Below are 23,055 nucleotides of genomic sequence, written 5' to 3'. Positions count from 1 at the left end.
ATCCCTAAAGGGGGGAGGTGTTCACCTCCTGCCGAGCTGAGAGATCAGCATCCAGAGCCGCCCAGCTCTGTATGGATGAGGTTTCTCATCCCCTCTGCCTCTCCTCATAACAATTCTTCTGCAGGGGTGCAGTGGGGGGCAGATGGAAGAGTCACTGGGACCTTGGTAGGTAAAGATGGAGGGAGATGAAAGCCCGTGAGCTGTTTTCTCTGGCATGGCAGGACTGTTCATCTGTCTCTACTGGAGAGCTGAGTGCTGGTTTGCAGTTTTGCAGGCTGCTTGGCCACTTTCCCACCTCAAAGGCCCGCAAACCACCCTCACAACCTGTCTTCCTCAGCCAAGGAGTTGCTCTGTATTGTTCAGAGCAATTGAGGGGTGATGGTGTCACTTGCCTTAGTTGGTGCCACTTGTGAAAAGGCAGCACAGGAATGCCTTCCCTGCCAATAGAGGTGAAGGGGTGACGAAGCAACTCTAATTAGCAGAGCATGGTCATTTCTCCCGGGCTCAGTCTCCAAGGGTTGTTTTCACTGATAAAAATGAGCAAAATCAAAGCCTAAGAATATGAAAATCACCAAAGTCTAGGGGCTGACTCTGAGAATGCAGCTTCATCATCCTTTGAATTCTTTGCTCCTTCATGCAGTTTTGAAGCTGGCCTGTGGGAGGGATAAAGGATAACAGAAAACTGAGGAATACAGAAGAAATTATGACAAAACGAATGACAGTACTCTCTGCTTTTGGGAGAGGCACCTAAAACCTCTTGGCTGTGGCTTTCACTCCAGCCTTTAGAAGAGCTGAACAATAGTCTCGTGAAACAATGACACATTTCCTTACTTTCTGATCACTTTGCCTTGCAAAAGCATCTCCTTTGTGGGTTCCAGTTTTCTAGCATGCCTTTCAGGCCTGTTTCTGTTCCCAGAAAACTCGTTGCACCATCTCCTGACTTTTTAACCTCACGATACCTGTCCTCATGTGCTGTTCTTCTGCCGGGAGAATTGTGAATGTGATGTTGTGTGGCACAGATTGGCACAAGCCCTTTTGTAGAGAGAAAAGCTGCTGTGTGAGCTCTGTGAAACCTTCAGGAGCATAGTAGCCAGCGATAGGACAAGGGGTAGGGGGCATAAGCTGGAACACAAAAAGTAGTGCTTGAACATGAGGAGAAATTTCTTTGGTGTTGAGGTGAGGGAGCCCTGGCACAGGCTGCCCAGGGAGGGTGTGGAGGCTCTTTCTCGGGAAGTGTCCAAATCTGGACATGTTCCTGTTTGACTTGATCAAGGAGAACCTGTTTTAGCAGGGAGTTGGGCTGGATGAGCTCTAGAGGTCCCTTCCAACCCTCACCATCCTGTGATTAAGGAGCCAACAGAGTTTTGCTTCAAAACCTGTCTTACGCTGGAGCATTCTCTGGCTGGAGATCAACTACCTGTCTGCTCTCTGTGCTGAGAGAGAGCTGGGAAGGAGCCTCGTCACCACCATGGTACAGCTGTCATGGTGGTGCAGTAGGTGTAATGAGCGATATAGCCCTCCAGTGCAGCTCTTCCCTCTACAGAGCTTTCGTGGGAGCAGTGGAGATGCCCTGTCCATGAAGCCACAGAAGACTGCAGCTCCTAGAGCTGCTGGTTCCTAGCTATCCCCTTTGCACTTGCACAGTCAGGAGGAAAGACAGAATGCTTCAAGAAAAGGTCCTGCTGAGACTGGGCAAAGGGTCAGATTGTTTTGGAGGCAGGAGAAAAACAACTGCTGCTTTCCTCTTCTCAGAAATGATTTTTTTGCCTTGGCCCAGCCTTTACAAAATGGAATTAGAGAGCCTTGCTGAGCATTGGGAGCTGGCGGGAGCCATCACCCAGCCAATTCATCATAACAGGAGCCTGGTATCTAATAAGCAGGTAATAAATGTGCTAAGTGTCCACCTTTAGCTTGCCTGTGTGCCTCCCCACAGAGGCACATCCTGGCCTGCAGCTGCTGACAGGGAGACATCGCCCTGCCTGATAAAGCAGATGTCAGGCTTGCTGGAGCAATAGATCTCTGGCTTTCCTCTCCTGGCCATGGGTATGGCAGGGGAGGGCACAGGCTCTGCAGGGCAAGGTGTGGGGTGGGAGAAGGGGGTTAAGAAATGAAATCCTCATCCTGTGTAAATCAGCCCTCGAGGCAGTGGAGCCTGTCTGGTTTCCAGGAGTCACACAGCAGGTTGTGGTAGGGAATGACTTTTGCTTTCTCAAGAGAAACTTCACATCTTTGGTTGAGGTGTTAAAATTGTGACCTTTCCAGTTTTGTTTTAGGTGCACGAGGTGATGGACAAAAGGCAGCTAGAGGGGACATGCTGAGGAAGAACAAGAGGATGTTGAGTACAGAAGTATAGAGTGATACTCTCCCTGCACAGAGAAAGGAGCTGTGGGGCACACTGTGGTGCCAGGGGGACCTGGCCCTAGGCCTGGGGTCAGAGAAGCTCCAGGGAAGCCTGTATACCAGGGAATTGCCCATCTCACCTCCCCTGCTGTGCCACAGTAAGTGGCTGTTCTTGCTGGGGAATGTGGGTGGAAAGAGGAAATCCTGGAGGAGGTGACAAGCCCAGATTTTCCTCTGGCCCCAGGGAAACACTGATCCCAAGTAGCAGTCAGGGCGATGCAGGGGCTTGCAGGGGCCATCAAAATGGCATCAGGCAGCAAGGACTGGGTCACTAGAGCAATATCTCAGGTGGGACTGGGAACAATCCTGGCTGGGGAATGTAGCAATGGCAGGAAACAAGGACCCCTTTATGTCCTCAAAGTGTGAAGGACCTGTCAGAACATAAACCCGGGGACCACCACCTGTGATTGACAGTGCAGGGAGCTTCTCTCCTTTCTAGAACTCTTCCCAGGGCAACCACTAGTGCTGGGGGATGCTGCACTCCCCAGTTCTCTGCTGGTCCTGCCCATCCAGGCTCCAAGCAGCCACTGGCAAGGAGGTCGTTATCTCAGGGCCCAACTCAGCAAAGCAGGGAAGCCCATCCCTATTTGTCACCGCGCATCAGGGCCTTGGAGGTGAATCAGATGCACTGTATTAATAGATCTAATCATGGCAAGCCTTGGTTGTGCTCTGTGTAGCAATCTGTTTCCTGGCTGACAGCGTGTGCGCTGCAAGCAGGAGAGAGCCGGGGGAAGAAGCATCGCCTGTCCACAGCTCTGTGGGGCAGGACCTTGAAGGGGGCTGAAGGGAGTTTCTTTTAGTATGTTGCCTGGGTGCAATCCTGCGCTCTTGCTCATTGATGGCAAATCTGCTGACAAGAGAGAGTCACAGCCAGGCAGACTTTGGTTTTTGGAGAATTTCCTCTGCTTTCTGGACAGGGATGTCTCTCTCTGTCTTGAGTATCTTTGAAATAGAGATCTGCTTCTCCTTTTAACTTGCTGGCAGACCTTTGTTTTGCATTTGCCTGCCTTGTTAGTAGTTGGTGCCACTGCTGGCTGGTGTTTCAGACCAGCCTCAGATCAATAGGGGAGCACTTGCTAGCATCATATTAATTGAGTCTTATGCTGAGAGCCCTCACGCTATTGATCGTAACAGTAACTTCAGCTGGAATTTGGGAAGCACTTGCTTGAAGTCTAAAAAATGAGAAGAAAGCAGAATGCTGGGTGATTGGATTGACTTCATTTTCAGCAGATTACACTGTAGTAATTGTGTATGTCCAGTCTGCTTTCATTACTTGTCCCTCTAATAAACGTACCGGGAGTGCTTTTGGATTGCACTATGCAGGATTACAGGGCTTGTTTGGAGGAAGCACCAGAGTTCACTGGACAGGTGCAATATAAGAGACTTTATCTTAATAACTGGCAGAAGATACCTACTCATCCTGCTGTCTGCCCCATTCACATCCTTTTCTTTGCTTTCCTTCATCTAAAAAAGAGGGAAACAAAAATGCCAATTACTGAGAACATGAATTTTTCATTGACCTCCTGTAATTCCCCACAAAGCTGAGGAGCTGGGAAGGTAATGAAATGAGATTTCTTCAAAGAACAAATGAATGGAGAAGATGACTGCCTGAATCGAAAGCCTGGTGAGATGAGGGCATCATCAAGGGCTTGTCTTTGGGGTGAGGGAAGGACAGAGATGCTTTAGGGTCAGGAGAGATAAGGAGTGGCTGGAGGCTCATCACACATCTTTGCTTTTCCTCCCAGCCAGGGAGTAGCCCTCTCTCTAAGGAGCTGCTGAGACTATGGGATGGTGTGGGATGTCCTGAGGGGTTGGGGCAACCTTAGCATGAACATGCAGGGCTGTTGTTTGGGGATTTTCCCCCCCAATATATAGCCTTCCCCTATCGCTCTCGGTGTGGGTTGAAGTATACTGAGTGCACCCAGGCTGAGGGTGCTTTGGTTGTCAAGTACCTTGGTTATTTTGCAGAGTTCTTTGTGGAAGCCTGCTTGCTCATGGCCCCAAGCTTCTTGGAGCCTTGGCACCATGCTGGGGCTTTCTAGGACTTCTGTTGGTTTTAATATGCTTCTTTCAAATAACCCAGCAAAACCTACTCTCAAACTCATTTATTATTTTTATAAAGGCTTCCCCCCCCCCCCCTTTTTTTTTTAAGATGCTGTCAAATTGCACTTCTTAAGATTCATGGTGGATCTCCTGTGCCTGACTCTATTACCCAATTTAAATACACAACAGCAAGAGGGGTTGAATGCCACTGTGTTAACACAGTGCCAGAGACCTCCGTGAGGTTGTTTGTTAAAAGCAAATTGTACCTGTTAAGGGGCTGGGAAGGGGAGCACAGCTGCTGTTAACTGCTTTACCAAATTGACTCTGACTCATTCGCTTCAAATGAAAATTGAAATGCTTTTGACTTCTTCTTTTTCTGCTCTTTTTTTTTTCCATCCTTCCAGTGGCAAATTTGCTTTACTTAACGCTAAGTGGGGATCATTTCTTGTGATTACTGAAAAATGCATCATAACTTTTGATTACGCTGCTATTAAGGATGCAGAATGGCAATTGCTGCTGCTTGCAGAGAGGGAGAGAGAGGAAACGCTGCTGGAAGAGCTGGTGTAACCCTTTGCTATGCTGAGCACTGCGGAGAAAGTGTAACTGCTGTTGTTCTGGGTTTGCAGGCTGGTGGGGCAGGACCTAGGGGATGAATTCAGGCTGGGTGCAAGTGGAGTATGAATTCAGATGACCTCAGTGGGATGAAGTGAGGGCTGGGGCATCACTGAGCTGCCTCAGCTTCCTTGAAGTTTGTTTTTTTTGCAGGGGCTCATGGTCTTCTCTTTAATGGAAACCCTTTGGGATGATGGGCTGTTGTTTGGAAGAAGGGAATGTTTTGGGTGGTAGAGAGGGAATGCTGCTAGCAGCAGGATAAAGGACATGCATCCCATGGTTATAGAGAGCTTTCAGTGGAAAGGAAGTTTGTGGCAGAGGGATCTGGATTTACAGTAGGGGAATGGGGAGAATGATGCAAACAGCCTGGGAGATGCAGCAGGAGAGGGATTATGGAGTGCTCAAGGATGCTGCCCACCGTGCTGTGGAAACTGAGGCAGGGAAGAGAAGGTGAGAGGATGAATTTCAACGTCGTGTTGTGGTTCTCATGCAGTGATTTCTTGTGTTTAGGGAGCACCTGCTCTGCCGTAGGGACATTTGCCCTCCTATGTATGTGATGATCCCCAGGGTCTATGTGGAGCACAGGGACATGTTGGAATATCTGAAATGCTGTGTTTTGGAACTGGTAAACCCTGCTCCTGAGCTGCAGAGCAGCAGCAAAGGCTTGACCTCAAGATAAGTGCCAGCAAAGCTGATGAGCGTACTGGAGACAATACTCACTTGGATGGAGAAAACACTCTGGGCCACTGCAGAGAGCCCTTTCCTGGCTTAGAAAAGGTGTAATTGATGTTTTACTCCTGCTGCTCAACATGGTGGGCTATAACCAGAGCACACGTGGACTGCTGTAAACCTCTGAGTTGAGGACAGGAGGGGAGATACTGATTTTGTGCTCTCAGCCTCCAGACAGCTCATCAGAGGGGCTACTGGGAGCGAGGTGCATGGAGTCTTGACGACTAGCTTAAGCTAGTTGCTTAAACATTTGCTCCTCTGCAGTCCCTTTCCAAGGAGTCTTACTTCAATATTTTTACTTCCCCTTTTGGACCTCTCCCAGGGCACTGCAGCCCTCTGCAGCTGCTCTAGCCTTGTTTTTCTGCCAGGAACTACATTTCCCAGAGTTCCTTCTCTTAAAGGACTGAAGTGCTATAACAGGCAGTGCTGAGCTGCTTCTGACGAGATGTAACATTTACAAGAAATGCTGGAAGTGAAGCTACACTTAAATAATAACCACAGAAGAGCAGCCATAGCAGACATTTGCAACAGGTTTGGAAGATAAGGCTGTCTTAAGAATAAAGGAAGGAACTTTTTCTTCCTGCTGCAGTTCTTGTTGCGTTGGAGAGCACAGTGGCCAGCTGCAAACAGCTGCAAACAACTTCTGATGCCTTGAAAGAGCAGAGTTGTTGGTGGGAGGGAAAGGTCAGGCTTAGTTACTGAGGAGGCTGTGTTTGTGAGTACTGTGAGGCTCTCTGCATGCTCAGGAAGAAGTTTCTGCCCTTGCAATGCTTGCCTTTAAGCCTCCCAGAAACAGCAGCAGTGTTGCAAGTCTGAAAAATTTGAAGATGTATTACGGACAGAAATGTGTGGATTGGTCAGATGCAGAGATCACCTTGTACAGCCACAAAGGAAGAAATGTAATGGCTACTGGTATTGTTGAGACAGTCAGTTCCCTCCATGCACAATTCTGCTTTCTGCTTTGTTGTCTCCCTCTTGGTACAGTAAACAGAGATAGATGGAACAGACTTGGCTGTGCATTCTGGTTACAGGAAAGGGCTTGTTCCAAAAGCACTGGTGGCAGCGCAAGTTGGATTTCTCAGGTAGCTCTCAAGGGATCACACCTTTCCCAGCTCACCACTGAGCCCCATCCCCAGCTGGAGAGGCCCTAAACCAGTGCTTGCAGCCCACCCACCCGCCACATCTAACACGGACGTGTAGGGGTTGGCTTTGGCTTGGGGATCCTCACGGCCAGAGACTGGGGCATGGCAATGTGACCAAGGTCAACCAGTTTCAGCGTTCCTAAAAGTACACCCGGGCACACATACTTACAGATACACATATATATGTGTGTGTAGATATCAAATACTTATATATATATATATAATTTTTTTTTTGCTGGCAGCTGAGATAAAAGGGATATAATGAAAATGTAAACGAAAAACTTTACACCAGGCATGGCCTGACAGAGGGAAGATTGATATCCCATGATGCTTTGTCTTGATGAGACAATGAAAAATAACCACCACGGCAGCTGTGTCAATATCAGACTTGGTAATGCACCACTAGCTGTGGGTTTTTATTTAATCCGCTTTGCTTTAAGATGATAACGGTTGTTACTTTTCAATGCCTGTCTGTCAGCACCCTGGCATTGCAATATTCCTCCGCAGCTTTGCGAGCGGCTTTCATTTATTTTAAAATACCATTTCACACACTGCTGACTTTTAACAGTGTTCCATGTGAGTTTGGGAGATTGAATAGTGACAGAAACAACACTTTTTATGAGAATACAGAATATTAAAAATGGGGCACAATATACAGATGGCAGTTTTCACTACAGCTTGTTTTTTTTCCCCCCAACCTGCTTCTGCTACTCAGCTTCCCACTGAATGCATTTGTAGTAACACCATAAATGTCACTTTCGCTGACTGCCTTTTGGCATTTTATTTAAATAGGAATTGGGCTCTTGCTGCTGCCGCTACTGCACCGAGCTCGTGTTTTGCAGGACTGCCACTGTGCACAGTCCTCTTGCATCCAGTGCATCTTCTAGCAGCTTCGCATCCAGGGGCTGCCAAAAGAGCAGCCCCAGCTGTGGCAGAGCGATGGGGGGGGGTGTGTCTGTGTGCACACACCTGCGTATCTCTGGGAGCACTGGGAAGGGCACTGAACGCCATCCAAAAGTGGTTTCTACTTGGTGAAATACTTTTTCTTTCTGCTTGGCTTCTCTAAGACTCTCCTCTTGCCAGCAAAATGCAAAATCATTTGCTGCTGTGATGGCACCAAGAGGCAGATGATATCTGGAGTTAGTAACTCTTGGTTTTAACTCCTGGGGCTCTTTTGGCTGCCTTCTGCCTAAAATCTGTCTGTTTGCTTTTGTTTAGTTGCCATGGTGTCGAAGGAACCCTGTCCACCCCCCCACTCAGGTTTCCTGGGGCACGTAGCAGTAAAGGCTTCCTACAAGGTGATACAGTCACAGGACACCTCTCTCTGTGGGCCTGTCTGGTGCTCCTATGGCTGCACAGATCTCAAAAAAAAATCTCAAAAGCTTGGCATCTGAAGGGCTGTGATGGGTGACAGTCCTTGGCAGTCCTGATCTGTCTCCTGTCACAGGGCTGGAGACAGCTGCTGCTCTGTAAGTGCAGTCCTGGGGGACCGTGTAGACTGAGAGCAACAGGGAAGGGGTAAACTGAGGACTTGATTTGCTTTGCCTCCCAAAACACTTGTTTCTCAGGGTGGCTAGAGATGACCAGCGACTTCCTGAAGCATCCCTTTTCGTTGGGAACAGATAATAGTTTTGCTGGCTTTTACCCCATTGTGGCCCACGAGGGAAGAGCATGTGAACTGCTGTGTGTCCCCCAGATGCTACGGCCCCCCTTGCTGCCTTGGGCAGCTCTGCTCCCTGTCTTTCCTGCACATCAGCTTTTTGAGTTGTGATTCTGTAAACACAGGAGGACTTTACACCTGGTGCTGCCTATATCCCTTATCAACACACAGTTCCTTCAGCATATGGAGGAAAAGCTGGTGCAAGCCTTATCCTTATATTTCTTGTCCCTGTTCCCACTGCCTATGGCCCTGTTGATAGTCTACACTGTGACAGGTCACTGTCCTCTCTTAAACCCAGCTGTGGGAGGGACGAGTTACACTCCTGTCTTCATCTTCTAATTCTGCAAGACACCAAAGTGGTCTTGAAGACACACAATTGCCTGGTTCCCTCTGTTCTTTGCATACCTTTAGAATTGTCTAAGCCTCTGCACGTCTGGGCTGGAATGGTCTGACAGAGTTGTAGGGGATGATTGTGGCAGAGCCAGGAATCCTGTAGCATGATGGACAGAAAAATATTTCTGCTTGAAAATGGAAATATTTATTTTGCTTAACATGGGAAAAGAAAAAAAGATTACATAGAACTTTGCTTTTTGAGTCTTTATTTGTCATTTTGGGATGATGGCTGGTAGCAGGGAAGTATTTCTTTGTTTCCTACCCATGTACCCTGTGGAGATCCCTGACATCACCCAGTGCTTCATAAAGTTCTCATGTTTTGGAAAAGGATAGATGTAGAATTATTACTTTCATTTCTGTAGAAGGCTTTTATTTTAATCTTGGAGCTGGAGGTTCATTGTACAGGTATAGAAGGACATTTGATGAAATATAATGACCCAAAACAATATTGTTCCATCCTCTCTGTAATATTTTTGCTGGTAAAGATTCTGCAGGACTAAGTGCACCTGCATACCTTGAGCCCTTCTGGGAGGCTGGAAATTTGTCCTTTTCTATTCCACTGGGACAAAGCTGCTATTTCTGTCCTTGTAGGTTGCAATGGCTTCAGACTCACAAGTGGTGATATTTTAATGTACATAAAGCTGTTTTCCAGTGCAGGCTGAATCTTCTCCCTTCTTGGCCCCAAGGGAAGCGTGTAGCAGGGGGGTGGGAGGGGCAGGATGAGCCATTACTGAACAGGTTGACTTTTTAAAGAAAATGTGAGCTGTTTGAAAATGCTCCTCCATGTGCAATGTTCCAGGCAATCCTGGGAGATGGATGAGCAGCGAGAGCGCAGGTGAGGCAGGCAGAGGCACAGGAGAAAATGTTGCTTTCGTGTCTCTGTCCCAACAGGAACAATTTCCACACAAATAGCACCTATCTGTTATTTAACACTTAAATCATCAAAGTGTCCATCAGCACAGGGCTCTTTTATGCTGGGTGCATCACAAATATAAAAGAGCATGCATGGGGAAGCGTGGAGATGGTTTATGGCTCCCGTTTTAGGGCAGGTAGATAGTGCAGGTGACCTCTTCAGAGCCCTTACACTCCATTATTTATTCATCATCTATTATAACTCTTCTTTGTTGCACAAAGTTTATCCTACATTTCAGCAGGTAGGAGCCTGGGGCACACAAATCAGCTCTATGGTCTAGTTTCCTAGAGTTAATGTAGGGAAGCCAAACTTTCCTCCTGGTGTCTAGGTAAAAATCCCTCAGCTACACTTGTGCATGTGTTGGTGTTGTGTAACTCAATAGTAATGCTCTATTTGCATGATCCATCAGAAAAAAAATGTACCTTTAGCCTGCTCCTTTCTGGGTTCTTTGACATGAAGCAAGATGGATAACAGGGAAAATAGTCTTCATTATAAAACTGCTGCTAGTTCTGTATGTTTTGGCCTTGCTCTTGTGCTTCCTAAAAAGTTGCATTCCTATTTTCCAGAGCCTCAGTGTTTGTGTAGTGCCAACAGTTGCCAGTGTTAAATTAGTGGTTCCACAGCCTTACCTGGCATGGCTGTGCCAGAGGATACTGCTGCACTCCAGTGTGCCATGTGTTGGATATGACTTGCTCCCTGCAGCTCAGCAAAGCAGCTCCTTGAGCAAGCAGAATGGATAAATTAATTCAAGATAGGTTCCTTAACACCCTTCTCTCTCTAAACAGTTGTTTTCTGTGGGACTGGGCAGCGACACTTCATGTGTAACAAATGAGGAAGTGTGTTGGGTAAGGGGAATGTTGTTAAGGCTGGGTGAATGACAGTGATGTGAGAATCATGTCTCAACTGGGCACCTAAGCTATGTGTCTTTCTAGTGAAAGGTGGCATGGCTCATGTGCCCTGGAAACCTGTCTCTTTGCTCCCAGCATGGCACTTTTGAGCTTTGGGGAAGCAGGAGCAGCACTGGACAACAGGATTTTCTAGGACCCAGTAGAAGTGACGTTAAGGTATCTCCCAGTTTGAGCTCTCTCCATCGCTAGGTGCAGCTTTCCTGTGAGGTGGTTTATAAAGCCTTCCCTATATCTTTCAGATAAACAATTTTTCTGTGTTTGACTTTTCATGCAAAGGCCTTATTTCATCTCTGAAGATGCTCATCCTCCTTGGAGGACCATGGCAAGTAGCAGAGGAGATAGTCCCTTTGCATTGTTCTTTCAACAGAAGGTAATGGTTTTTTTAGCATAGAACTATTGGTAGTTAGGGTGGGAGGCTGAGACTTCTGCAGGTGGGGCTCAGCATACTTTTCTGGCTGGACTCCTGGGTTTGTGGGTATGAGACCACCCTGACAGGCTTTGTCAGGCACTTCTGGTACCTATCTGACAAACATCATGCCTCATACAGCGTTCTGATTGCCTGGCTACTTCTGTTTATCCATTCCAGCCCCTTTAATATATAGAGTCCCATGGGCTGTTATTTTCCACAAATGCAGTCCAAGACCATTTAAAGGTCCCAAGCCATCTATAGTGCCAGCTGGGAGGCAGCAGCAGGGATGGCCAGCAAGCCCTGCACAGAGGAGCCAGCTGCCTTCCTGTCATGCAGATATGCAGCTGGAATGATGGACTCCAGCTTTTGAGAGGCAACCAGAGGGCATTTTGACTTTCCCTGGTGTTTGTTTTCTCTCTAGCAGAATCTGTTTGAGTGCACCCTCTGAGTGAATTCACCACTGCTTCCAAGGATTTAGGTTTGTGCCTCCACCAGATGGGAAGAAGGACTCCCTTTCCAATGTAGTGTTTGTAACTTTAGCACAATACTGTTGTGTTTTCAGTGGCTGAGCTGGTGGCTGGCTGTGTGCCTGTGTTCATTGTGTCCAGGGCAATGAGCATCGTGCCTTCCCTGTTGAACCACCTAACCAAGCTGTCTTTTGTTATCTTCCCACAGTTGGAAACAGCCCGTGCCTGCTGCCGATCTGCCGTGCACCGCAGGCCATGGCACAGTTGGCTGCTCTGCAAGTCTGTCCATATGTGCTGTTGAGATGTGGCCCTGCTACGTCTGGGAGAAGAGGACTTCATCCAAAGAACAACGACCACTGGAGTATGGAGAATCTCAGAAAGAAGTGAGTAGATCCCAGTTGTGTTTGTGTTGATAACACGGGCTTCTGTGTTGGCCTTGGTTTTTATGCTGTGCCGCTGACACTGAGTCTTCTCAGAGTGATGGTGATACTGGCTTTTTTTGAAGATGATGCTGAAACTCTTGTTGGCTGAGGTGGATGCAGAGTTAGGCTCCCAGGGCAGTAAACTTGGATGTAACTGGCCTTCTCTAGCTTGAGTGTGAGGTAATATCTGGGGAGGCAGAGTGGTATGTGGAAGAATGACCCGTTTGATTACTCAGACCTGCAGGATCCAGGAGGTCAATTCAGCATGCACACAGGAGCGGATCTAGGATGACCTGGGATTCTTCCTTGATCTCAAGCTGAGACCTGTTCTAGGATACATGGGGCAGGAGGTGGCAATTTCATTCCAGACCTGGTACTGCAATTGCTGATTTTTCTGCCTCTCTTTCACTTATGCCCCCTGATTTTGCCTGGGCTGTGGAGCCTATATGTGCCAAACTTTGTGCAAGAGTGACAAGAGTTGTGAAGAGAGCACTGGGTGATGACAGGTCTGGACAGGTGGGATTAACCCTGCTCCAGCACTTTCCATGCATTGTGTTTTGCTGCTTGAAAGAACAGTAGGTGACTGTGCAACAGATCCCCAGCCCTGAAGGGTCCCTGTGTGGTCCCTCCACCTCATCCCATCATCCCCCCAACATCCCATAGGAAACTCTACCCTGACTGTCACAACTGTAATGTGTGGACAAAGACAACCTGCAAGAGTCCTGAGCTGTGTGCAGGCGTTTCTAGCTCTCTGTGCAGAGCACTGAATGCCACTGGGAGTTTCCAGCACTTCCATCTTCTGTTGCAATGCCGTTGTTATTATGGATAGCAATATCAGTACCTGGTAACTCTTTCGTGGCAGTTGCTGTTTCAGAGGCTATTAAGCTTGCAGAGGAACAGTTCTTTGTCTAAGTTAACGCCTAATCTTTCACATGACAATATCTTTACAGCTATACCCATCTGGAGTCTGAGACAAAATCAGATTCGCTTTCTGTTAAAACTGCAGATTTGGAGAATTACACTGTGTCAGCAGGGGAGGGGGGAGAGGTTTTTGGTAAGATGATGGAGGAGATGTGGATACAAAATGGCAGCACTAAATCTTTGTCAGGGAACCTTAGGAGGGATAATATCTTGCTACATAAAAAAACCACCCCAAAACAGAGATAATGGACATTTACGTGAGAGCAAATGATACATGATTTTTGAGCATATTGGAATTTTCCCTGGCTAATGGACTACTTTTTCAGATGACATCTTTTAAGTTCATTAGCTTTGTTCCACTCTCCACTTGGTATTTTAATATGTATTCTAAAACACTACTTGCATTATATTTCTATCCCTATGATTCAAAATATTGGCTAGGACAGCTTTAGTTACCCCTGTATTATCTCTTGCTTGAGATCTGAGTATTAATATGATTTGGAGGATGAAATACAGGTTCACATATTTTCCATGCTGCTCACTGTAGAGCTATGAAATTACTAACTTGACACCTTCCGTTTGTCTCTACGTTTCCAGTTGTGTGATGCTCCCTGCCAAAGGGAGGTGAGTTATAGATGGGAACTGTTGAGGTTTTAATCTTGGAAAACTCTGCCTACAGCGTGCAGCAGCAAAGGGCTCCCATCCTGTACTTCTGATGAGAGTTTTGTTATTGAAGAAGGCTTGTGCTGGAGAAATACCACATCTCCTGCCCCTGGTTGTCCTTAGACCTCCAAGTCTCTTTTCTCTCCAATTATTTTTTCCCCTTCTTTCTTTCTTTCTTTCTCTCTTATGCTCCCGATCTTCCAGTTGTACCCACTCCCTGAAACAGCCTGCTGGAAACTGCAGTAGTGTTTCTGGAAGGAAATGTATGCATGTGCTCCATGTACCAAGCTGTGGAGGTGCATAGATGGGATGGCGCTGGAAGTGCGTTAAGCCCTGAAAGACTTCAAACAGTTCCTGAATAATTCCTCCTCCCTTTGTGTTTGTTTTTTTTTCTGCCTTGTTTATGTTCTTATTACTTTAAAAAAACAAAGAAAAAAATCCTCCCAAAACAACTCTTCCAAAATACTGGGTTTTTACTCCCACTTGATCTCTACATCACTCATGTATTCTGTTTATTCTGAGTGTGTTTTTGTTCTCTATTTAAATTTCTATTTCTGTGAAGGATTTCTAAATGGTATAGCAAGGTCTTTTTTTTTTCCTTACATGCCTCTGTTTATATGGGAAGACGCTTATACAGCCATGGTACAGAAATACCCTCATATTTTCTAGGTATGCTGTATCTGTCTTTGTCTGCGGTGACCCTCTGACCAAATAATATCCCCAGCCACTTAGCTATCCTCCTTATAACCATCAGATTAAGTGCTGAGGACAAAATGTGTACACTGTACCTTCAGTTTCTAATCACAATGGCAGAGCTTAGATTGGTACTAGCTTTTTTTTTTAATGACCAGCAATTCAGTTTCTTGGATGAGGCAGTTAATTGGTTCTTTATTGTCTACTGCCTCAGCAAAGCTGCTTTTGAAACTTTTTTTTATTTGTGAAAACACTAAAAGTTGAAGATAGGAGATTGTCTTTTTTTTTTGAGAGAGAGAAAATGAAAAAAGAATCTACAAAATGCATGTATTTTTGTGGGGATTTTCATCTAAAAGTCACTTTTCCAGTGCAATGAAAGCTCTTAATGGAGCAAGCTTCTGTAAACAAATCTGAAACTCGGGCCAAGCTCTGAGTCATGACTAAGCTTTAAGGTGAGGAGAGGGGCCATTGGGAGTTATGTGGGGGAGTCAAATTTAAGGAAACAACCATTGGAGACATTCCATTTGTTTGTCTTCTGGCTTCAAGGACTTCACAGCCACAGAGGTTAGAAACTTGCAATTATCCTTTAGCACAATTATTATGATACTCATGTGATTGCTTTCCACTAGCAGCTGAGGCTTGGAAAAATCTCCTACAATATTTTAAGACAGGGAAATAATGAGCACTTAGGAATATTGCATTAGGTGCTTGAACTTTTATCTGTTCGGAAGTACTGGACAACTGCCATTTCATGGATTTTAGCATGGGGTGCCAGTTGAGTAAGGGGGTTTAAACATCTGTATACATGGAGTAACAAGCTGTTTCATGTTAAAAGATGAACTACAGAGTCCCACTGTATGCTTAGATGTGGGCTATGGTGTGTTGGTGGTGTAAAGAAAATCTTGTCAGCAGAAGAACCTGCAGTCAGGTGAGCTGAGCGTGATCTAATGTTCCTGCAGAGCTGGGGAACTGAAGGCAGGCATGGACATGCCAGTTAGTGAGTGTGATCCCAGTTTAATGCCTGAATGCCAGCTTTGTTACTGGAGGTTGCCAAACAATGCCTCTGATTTTCTTTGCATGGAGGAGGAGGCGGCTTTCAAGTGCTGAAGTGCCCGTTTGATGGAGAAGGTGACGCTAGAGACACTGGTTCCTTACGGGCTGCCGAGGGCAGGAAATACCGGGGCTGCACTTTCACCTTTCAGAGTTGAGGTTGTTTTCCTTTCTAATGAAATTGAGGCCATCCAGGGCTGCTCTGAGCTGTGGGATCCAGCTTTGAGGAATTTATTCCTTGTGAGTCACTAATTTCAGGGAGGAGGGAGGCCTGACATCTCTCTCCTGGGATATACTGTGGAAAGGTCATGTGCAAAACAGGGAAAAAGGTACTTGTTTCTTCTGCCAGGTGGTATTTTGGTGTGTGAGCAGAGGAGTGCTTATTTAGCATGGGTGTCTATTGAAGGTGCATGTATCCCTTGCAAGCCTGCTCCTGTCTTAACTTTTTGGAAGGAGTTGTGTGTGTACTTGGGTTCCTACAAACACAGATGTCATGGTGAAAATATGGTGAGTTCTCAAAACTATTCCAACCCTTGGAAGGACTTAGATTGCTAAGAGTCTGACTACTGGTGCTGCAGATGTACTGAGTCCTTGTAACTCAATGAGTTTGTCTTAGAACTTGTTGATAGTTGTATTAGAATAAAGTGATGGAATTGGTGTAATACAAGGAAAATCACTGCATGCTGTTATTTAACAGAAAAATAGTGTAAGATGAAGTGTATTGTCCAGCATCAGTGTTCTGAGGCAGATTTCAGTGTGTGAAAGGGAGTAGACAGGGGAAGAAATCTTGGAGGGGGTCAAAAGCGTTATCAGGAAGAGCCTTCCTGGATGGGCTGTCTGCCATCACTGTGCCCTGGGCTGGCCTCATGTCCTCCCATGCTGCTGGAGAAGTGTCCCTGTAGCTGCAGGCAGGTCTGAGCCTCACAAGGGAGCAGCATGCAGAGGACCTGCCTTCCAGCCAGACTGCTTCTTATGTGGTCTCTGAAGGAACTTTTCATTGCATATGTAAGCCCGGGGTGGAGAAGCTGGTTCGCAGTCATTCTTAGCCCCACAGGGAGCTATGAACACTTATGTTAGCTGTGCTTACAGCACGTTATTCCTTAGCTCTGCACTTACACAGCACCACTAAGCACCTGCTAATGCTCTGGAGGATTTTTAACCATGCATAGCTTGATTAAATACAAAGTGAGCCAGATAGGCAAGGAAAATGTGACTGTAGTCCCGCAAAATCTGCATCCTCTAGCTAGATTCAGGTGACTGTAAGTGGGTGTTTTGTATCCAAGCAAGCTCCTGTTGATAACATCAGGTTTGCTACCTGTGATTGTCATTGTTGGAACTGCACAGGGCAAATGATCCCTCCAGGCATGAAAATTTTCCTTGCCACTTTACAGAGATTAAACAAAAGCAAGGGATGTGTTTCCTGATCACAGGCAAGTCCCTCTGATTTACAGCCATGTGAGCACAAGCAGAGCCACTTACACTTTGAGTGCAATTTATAGAAGGACTCTGCAAGGTGCTGATGAAATACCTCCCTTGCACTCTGTTCCCACTGGGATCTGCTCCTGTAACTACTGTCTAAGTTTGAAAACTCTACTGGGTTTTTTTTTGAGGCTTATGACCAGGTGTATGCCAAGGGCTGGTGTCCCCAGGCTCAGAGGGAAAGGGGTTGTTTCACTGGAAATGCCCAGATGCTGGGTTCAGCCTGCCCCTGGGCTCTGCTGAGATGGCAGGGGCTGGTGAGGCTGTGCTGGGGCTGTTGCTCCCTGAGAAGAGGCCATCTGAGCCACACGTGAGGGCCAAGGCGGGAGCAGAGTGCTGTTCTAAGTGAATTGTCAGCCGCCTTTCTGTGTGTCCTCCCTGTGCTCCCGCTTTCTCCTTACCGACATATCAGCGATGTTTATTAAGAGATGACAAGTCTATCAGGCCTCATAAGCAGCCTTTCACAAGGAGGAGATCTTATATCCAGAGAGCATCATCAATCTTGTCTCTGCTCTGCTCTTCTGAGCAGCTGATAGCAAACAAGGCTCCATCCTCTTCCCCCCTCCTTCCCACCCCTTCCCCTCTCCTCCCCTCCACCAACCCTCTGCAGCACAGCAGGAGGCAGCCAAAGAGAGATTTGATTTGCATAAAGTCTTTCTGGTAAAGAGGGAACAAGCAGAGAAGAAACCCAGCTTCTCTTGAAATGCAGCCCTGCTCTGAGAGCCCTCCACTGCCTGGATTGGAGTAGTCCAAGGCTTCATGGTGAAACACACCCCAATCTGTTGCCCAGGCAGCATGCAGCTGAAGGCTGGCTCCTTCTAGAGGAATCAGCACTGGGGCAGGGGCAGTGGATAGAGGTAGACACTAGAAAATCCCCTTCCCTAGCTGAGGCTGATGCTGTGCCACTGAGGACGAGGTGCTGGAGCAAGGCTGTGATCCATCTGTGCCCTCTTGAGTGTGTATCGCTGCTGCCCAAGGAAAGGAAACCTATTGGGGCACATCTCTACAGCTCATCAGTCTCTGCTGTTAACTGGAGGCATGGTCTGGTGGAAAAGGCATCTTGTCCAGGGCAAATGGGTAGAGCACATGTGCAGTCCTTTAGAATGCAAGAGGAAGAGCCAAATCCAGGAAATAACGTGCAAGGGGTCAGAAATCCCATCTCAGAGCAGAAATCATCCTTTTTGTTGCTATTTTACAAACGTCATCCTGGCATAACTTGTTTTTGCATGTTCTCCACACATGGTGCTTGCAGTGAGCTGATGTGTTGGAAATCAAAGGTTACTTTTTTTCCCCCCCAACCAAATTAAATTTCAAGCTCTTTTCTTTCCCCTCTCCCTGTTTTCCACTTTGTTTTTTAAAACTCCCTTTCTCAGCTCGGCTTTTAGATGTAGACCTTGATTGAAGAAAAGCCACACTGTGCCTCTTTGTGGTCCTCCTTCCATGGCTATCCTGTAACTGGCAATGCTTAGCTATCTGGGGAAAAGACATGGATTTACTTTTGGGAGCTTGTTAGGTAGCAGAGCAGGGAGCTTATTCAACAAAGATTTTTATTCCCTGGTGTTTCCAAGAGTTTTGCAGTGGTGTTTATGGCAGAGAGAGGGGGCCGAGTGATCTGTGAGGAAGTGGGCTGCCTGTGGAAGCTCTGAACCGAGCCCTGGATATCCTCAGCTGTCTGCCTCCCATTTGCAGGAGACAGCTACAAAATCACCTTTAGCAAATATATATAATCCCACAACCAAAGGTTTAGACTATTGGGCTGGCGAGCGTGGGACAAATGTTGACACTTTGTGGTTAAAAGTGTTGCCGAAACTTGCGTATCCGATGTGCTTTCTTTTTTTAAACTAAAAACTGTAGACAGTGCCCCAGATATAATCAGGATGCACCTCACCAGGTTTTGCATAGGCAGGCAGTTCTGTCTGAAGATGTATCAGAGAAGCTGGCAGTTTCAAAGAGTTCCCATTAAAACTTTATGATGAGAAATTGAACACAAACCTCAGAGTGTATTCAAAGCATTAAAACTAAACCTGTGTGAAATTTCCCACCAATCCCTCTAGGAGGACATGTACTTCCAGAGGAGGAGGCAGGAGTTTATGCTCCATTTTAAGACTCCTTGAGCACATCCCCGACCAGGATGGCAGCAGAAGCTGCCTGTGTTAACAGATCCTCATGGGACATGTGGTGGAGAGAATTACGAGCCTTTCTTGGAGGCATTTGAAGTCTGATCTAGCTGCCTTGAGCTGGATGGGAGATCTGTTAGTGTGCGGAGCACAGGCGGGAGCGTGAGGGGAGCTGGAGGCAGTGGGGAGCACTGTGGGGCTCATGGACCCATAAGTTGGCACTCAGACCCCAGACTGCCAAAGTCATTTGACTTATTGACAGAATGGCTGAGAGAGGAGAGGAGGAGACAGGAAATGTCTTTCAGCTGGAAAAAAGGTCCTGTTAGAAAGGAATTTAATTGCTATGTTAAATATGTAGGCTCCAAGGGATGGCAGGAGTTGCACGAAGGTCTCTTTGACTCAACCTGATGTTTGTAATGGTTCCAGCACTGGGCTTTTTAGTAGAAGGTGGAGGAAGGAGGAAACTTTAGAGCAGGTGGCTGTGCAGGTGACTTATTCTCATTTGTCTGTCTGTCAAAGGTCATCACAACCCAAGGGTTTATATCCCTTCCAAAATTCTGTGGCAAGGGCTGCCATGCACCCCAGGGAAGGGGCCCTGTGGGCCACAGGGAGATGCAGCCCCATGTCGTTGAGGTCTGAGGAACATGTATGGCTGCAGGGAGACCCTGATTTTTGTGGAGTGGCAGCTCTCTTGGTGCAAAATGTCCATTTCCCTGGGAAGTACCACTGCAGCAGAGGTTGGTACGCTTCTAAAGCTGTTCCCCAGCTGCCATGTGGAATCGTACAGTTTTTGTCTTGCTGCCGTTAATGAGGAAGAGGGGACAGTTTTCTCCATCACTTGGTTAGTTCTAAGCCACACATTGACTCAGGAGAAAGTCCCTTCCTGTAGTAGAAATGCCCCAGTGATGAGCGAGCCAGCTTCATGCCTAGTTTTTTGCTGTCTGTAAAGTTTGAGCACAGTGTTGAGGCTCTGGCTTCAAACACCAGTGTGGCTGTGGTGGCGCTACGGCTGATGGACCCCGCAGCCAGTAATGAGCTTGCAGGAGCGTTCCTCTGTCCTCTGAAATGCTGTGACTCACGTCTGACCATGGAGAGGAGCAGCTGCAGCCTCCAGGAGAGCCCGTAATGAGGCCAGGATCTCCAGCACAGGGCCTGCTTTCTGTCAGCTCTTGGAGGAGAGCGCGGGTAATTACCTCTCCTGTCTGCTCCTCTCTGCTGCCGGCTTCGCTTCAGGTTCAAACGCTCGCTGACAGGGAGAAGGGCTTTCAGATACATAATTTAAAATTCTGATGGCATGTTGTCAGGTCAACATGCTGCAACATGGGAAGAGATTTTTACATCATAAGAACTCCAGTGTCACTCTTGGCTACGCTGCTTGTCTGGCACATTTCTACCTGTTTGAAGGGTACATGGTGGGTAGATTTCTGGCTGCCTTTGGGTTTCCCTGCAGTGGGGTTATAGCTGTGCATTGTCTCATCTCGCCAGACCTTTTGAAGTCTGTGGCTGCCTACTCAGTCTGCTCCCATATTGGGGATTGTGCAGGATGCCTGAGTGTGTTTTACATTGGGCTGGATGAGCTGCAAATGACAGGAGCATTGTGGAAGAAGGAAGGTTGAAAGGAAAGAAATCCAGACCAGAGATCACTATAAATTGCCGTAACCCTTCCTTTACCTGATGTTGGTGCCTTTACAGTGGGGCAAACCTTTTATAAGGGTTCACTGTGATGTTTTATCAGGATTTTTTTGTGTGCACAACCTTGGCCTAGAGTTAAATCTGTGCTTTAACTGACCTTTCCCTACAGCCTGTGCTTCTAGAGTTGGGTAATGCACCTTTTGTCATGTGAAGTAGCACCAAGTGTGATCCTCCTAGTAGTCTTTTCACCTGCCTTTGGTAGGATTGGGAAGGACACTTAGCTCTGTAAATTATGTCTTGCTCTCCTCAGGACAGCTCAAGTGCCTGGGTGATTTGCACAGGCTTGCTGGAAAACAAGCCTAATCAAACACCAGTCTGGCCTTGTTGGGGACTGAGAGAAATTTTCCCTGTTCTGTGCTGATGGACCAAGGACCTTTCTTTGAGATAACTGTGTCTCCTCTCTGTCCTTCTGGCCTGGAAGGGAGCAGTTCTTGGCTGTCCCAGTGTGACTGGGGCTGGGCAGATCTCAGCAAAGGAATGGCACAGATCTTCTGCAGAGAAGGAAGAGAGCCTTGGTGTAAACAGATGCAGAAGTGCCCAAAACAGATGGCTGTTTTAAGCTGGGAGAGAAGAAGGGGTCTCTGCTGCTTATGAACTGAGTGCAAGTGGGAGACAAAGGGAGAAGTAGTGGGGAAAGAGTGCCAGCCTTTGTGTGCCTGAGTGCAAATGTTCAGCTTCTGTCTCATTGTTTTATCTCGCCTGCTGCCAGCCACCTTCCCTGTCTGTGCATGGTGTGCTGGGCAGGCTCAGCTGTGCCAAGTTGCTTCTCTGTGATCCTGGGTGACAGTCAGGGGTGGACACAGGTACATCAGAAGTGCCTGCACTGGAACCAAGGAGGCAAGGCAGGCAGTGTTGCAGGCAAAACAGTCTCCAACAGGAAGATCCCTGCACTTTCTGGGGCTATGGTTAGGAATGGGAGCACGGTGGTGTCTTCGTTTGGAGCCAAGTGATGCTGCAACCTGCTATGGAGGTAGAAATCAAGCAGCTGGGATTTGGGGGTAGGTGCTTGGGTTTGTTAGGATCAGGTGGTTTTTTGTGTTTTGTTTTCTCATTCTTGCTTCTCTCTAGGACTGTTATCCTTCCAGCCAGGAGGTGGCTCTGGAGCACGCCGTGGAGTTGGGCACAGCTCAGCGTGCAGTAGCCAAAGCGACAGGGAGAATCTGTGACCGTCACCAGTTGGATGAAAGGCAGATGGCCTTTCTTGGAGCTTCCAGACGGGATGCGTGCGTGTCCTCTGACACACATATGCAGAGGCAGCTTCAATGCATTTCCAAATGCTTCTGACACTGTGTGCTCTGATGCAATGTTTAGGAAGTGAGGAACATGCTTCTGGTGCTGGGAACATAAGCTTGGCTCAGACTGTCCTTTGGGAGTGGGGATGACTCCAAACGTGGTGTCATACCAGATGCAGGCTGTTCTCAAGAGCTCCAGACCTGCAGTGAAAGTTGTTGTGTGAGGCAGCCGTTCTGAGCTGTGGAAAAGAGCTGTCTCTGTGCTTGCCACAGTCCCCAGGGAAGGATGTAGGACATGAGAGGAAAAGCAGGGAAAGCCTTGACAGAAGAAGTACAGAGAAGCACTGCTATCTAGGAAGATATTAGCATCCCAGGCTTTGGAGTCTGTGCCAAAACTTATGCCTGGGACATCCAGGACTGCCAAATCTAAATTACTTGCTTTCTGTCATCCTTGGGCAGCCCTATCATAGAATCATAGAATGGCAGAGGTTGGAAGGGACCTTTAGAAGCAGAGAAAGACCTGACCAATGGAAAACCCTGGGCCTTAGTCCTCCCGTGTGAGGAGAGCAGGTTCACAACAGTAGCCCAGAGCTCTCCTCATGGCTGAAGCTTTGGGATGTCCTGGAAGCAGGAGTCCCTCCTGTTCTGTTAGTACTGTGGTATGGCTCCTAGTGGTCTCTTCTATGCTGAAGACTGTTGCCTGGGGAAAACTTGGCAAAATAAATCCACAAAACCTACCATGCACATACCTTGATACATGCCCTGAGATCTGCCAACCTTGAGTGTGCTTCTGCAAGAAAACTGGGCAAATTTCTGTGGCAATTTATTTTCCTCTGCACTGGGATCCTCCCTAGGTGCTCACAGAAGAGCTGCACCAGCAGATCTTTTTTTTTTTTAAATTTTTTTTTCTCTTTGCAAAAACTGGAATTCACATTTTGAGTTGCAAGAGGGATGGTGACAATCACGTAGGTCAGAACTCCTCAAAGGATTTTTGAGGTGGTTTTAGGGAAGAAAGAGGCCTAGAGTTCACCTGGGCCAGAGCAGAGATGTGTTCAGTTTGTTTCATGGGAGCATCATCTGGGCACTGTTTGGAAGGTCAGAACCAGAGAT

The sequence above is a fragment of the Colius striatus genome, chromosome 10 (assembly GCF_028858725.1).
Source record: "Colius striatus isolate bColStr4 chromosome 10, bColStr4.1.hap1, whole genome shotgun sequence".
Taxonomy (NCBI): Eukaryota; Metazoa; Chordata; class Aves; order Coliiformes; family Coliidae; genus Colius; species Colius striatus.
This window is presented reverse-complemented; position numbering follows the sequence as displayed.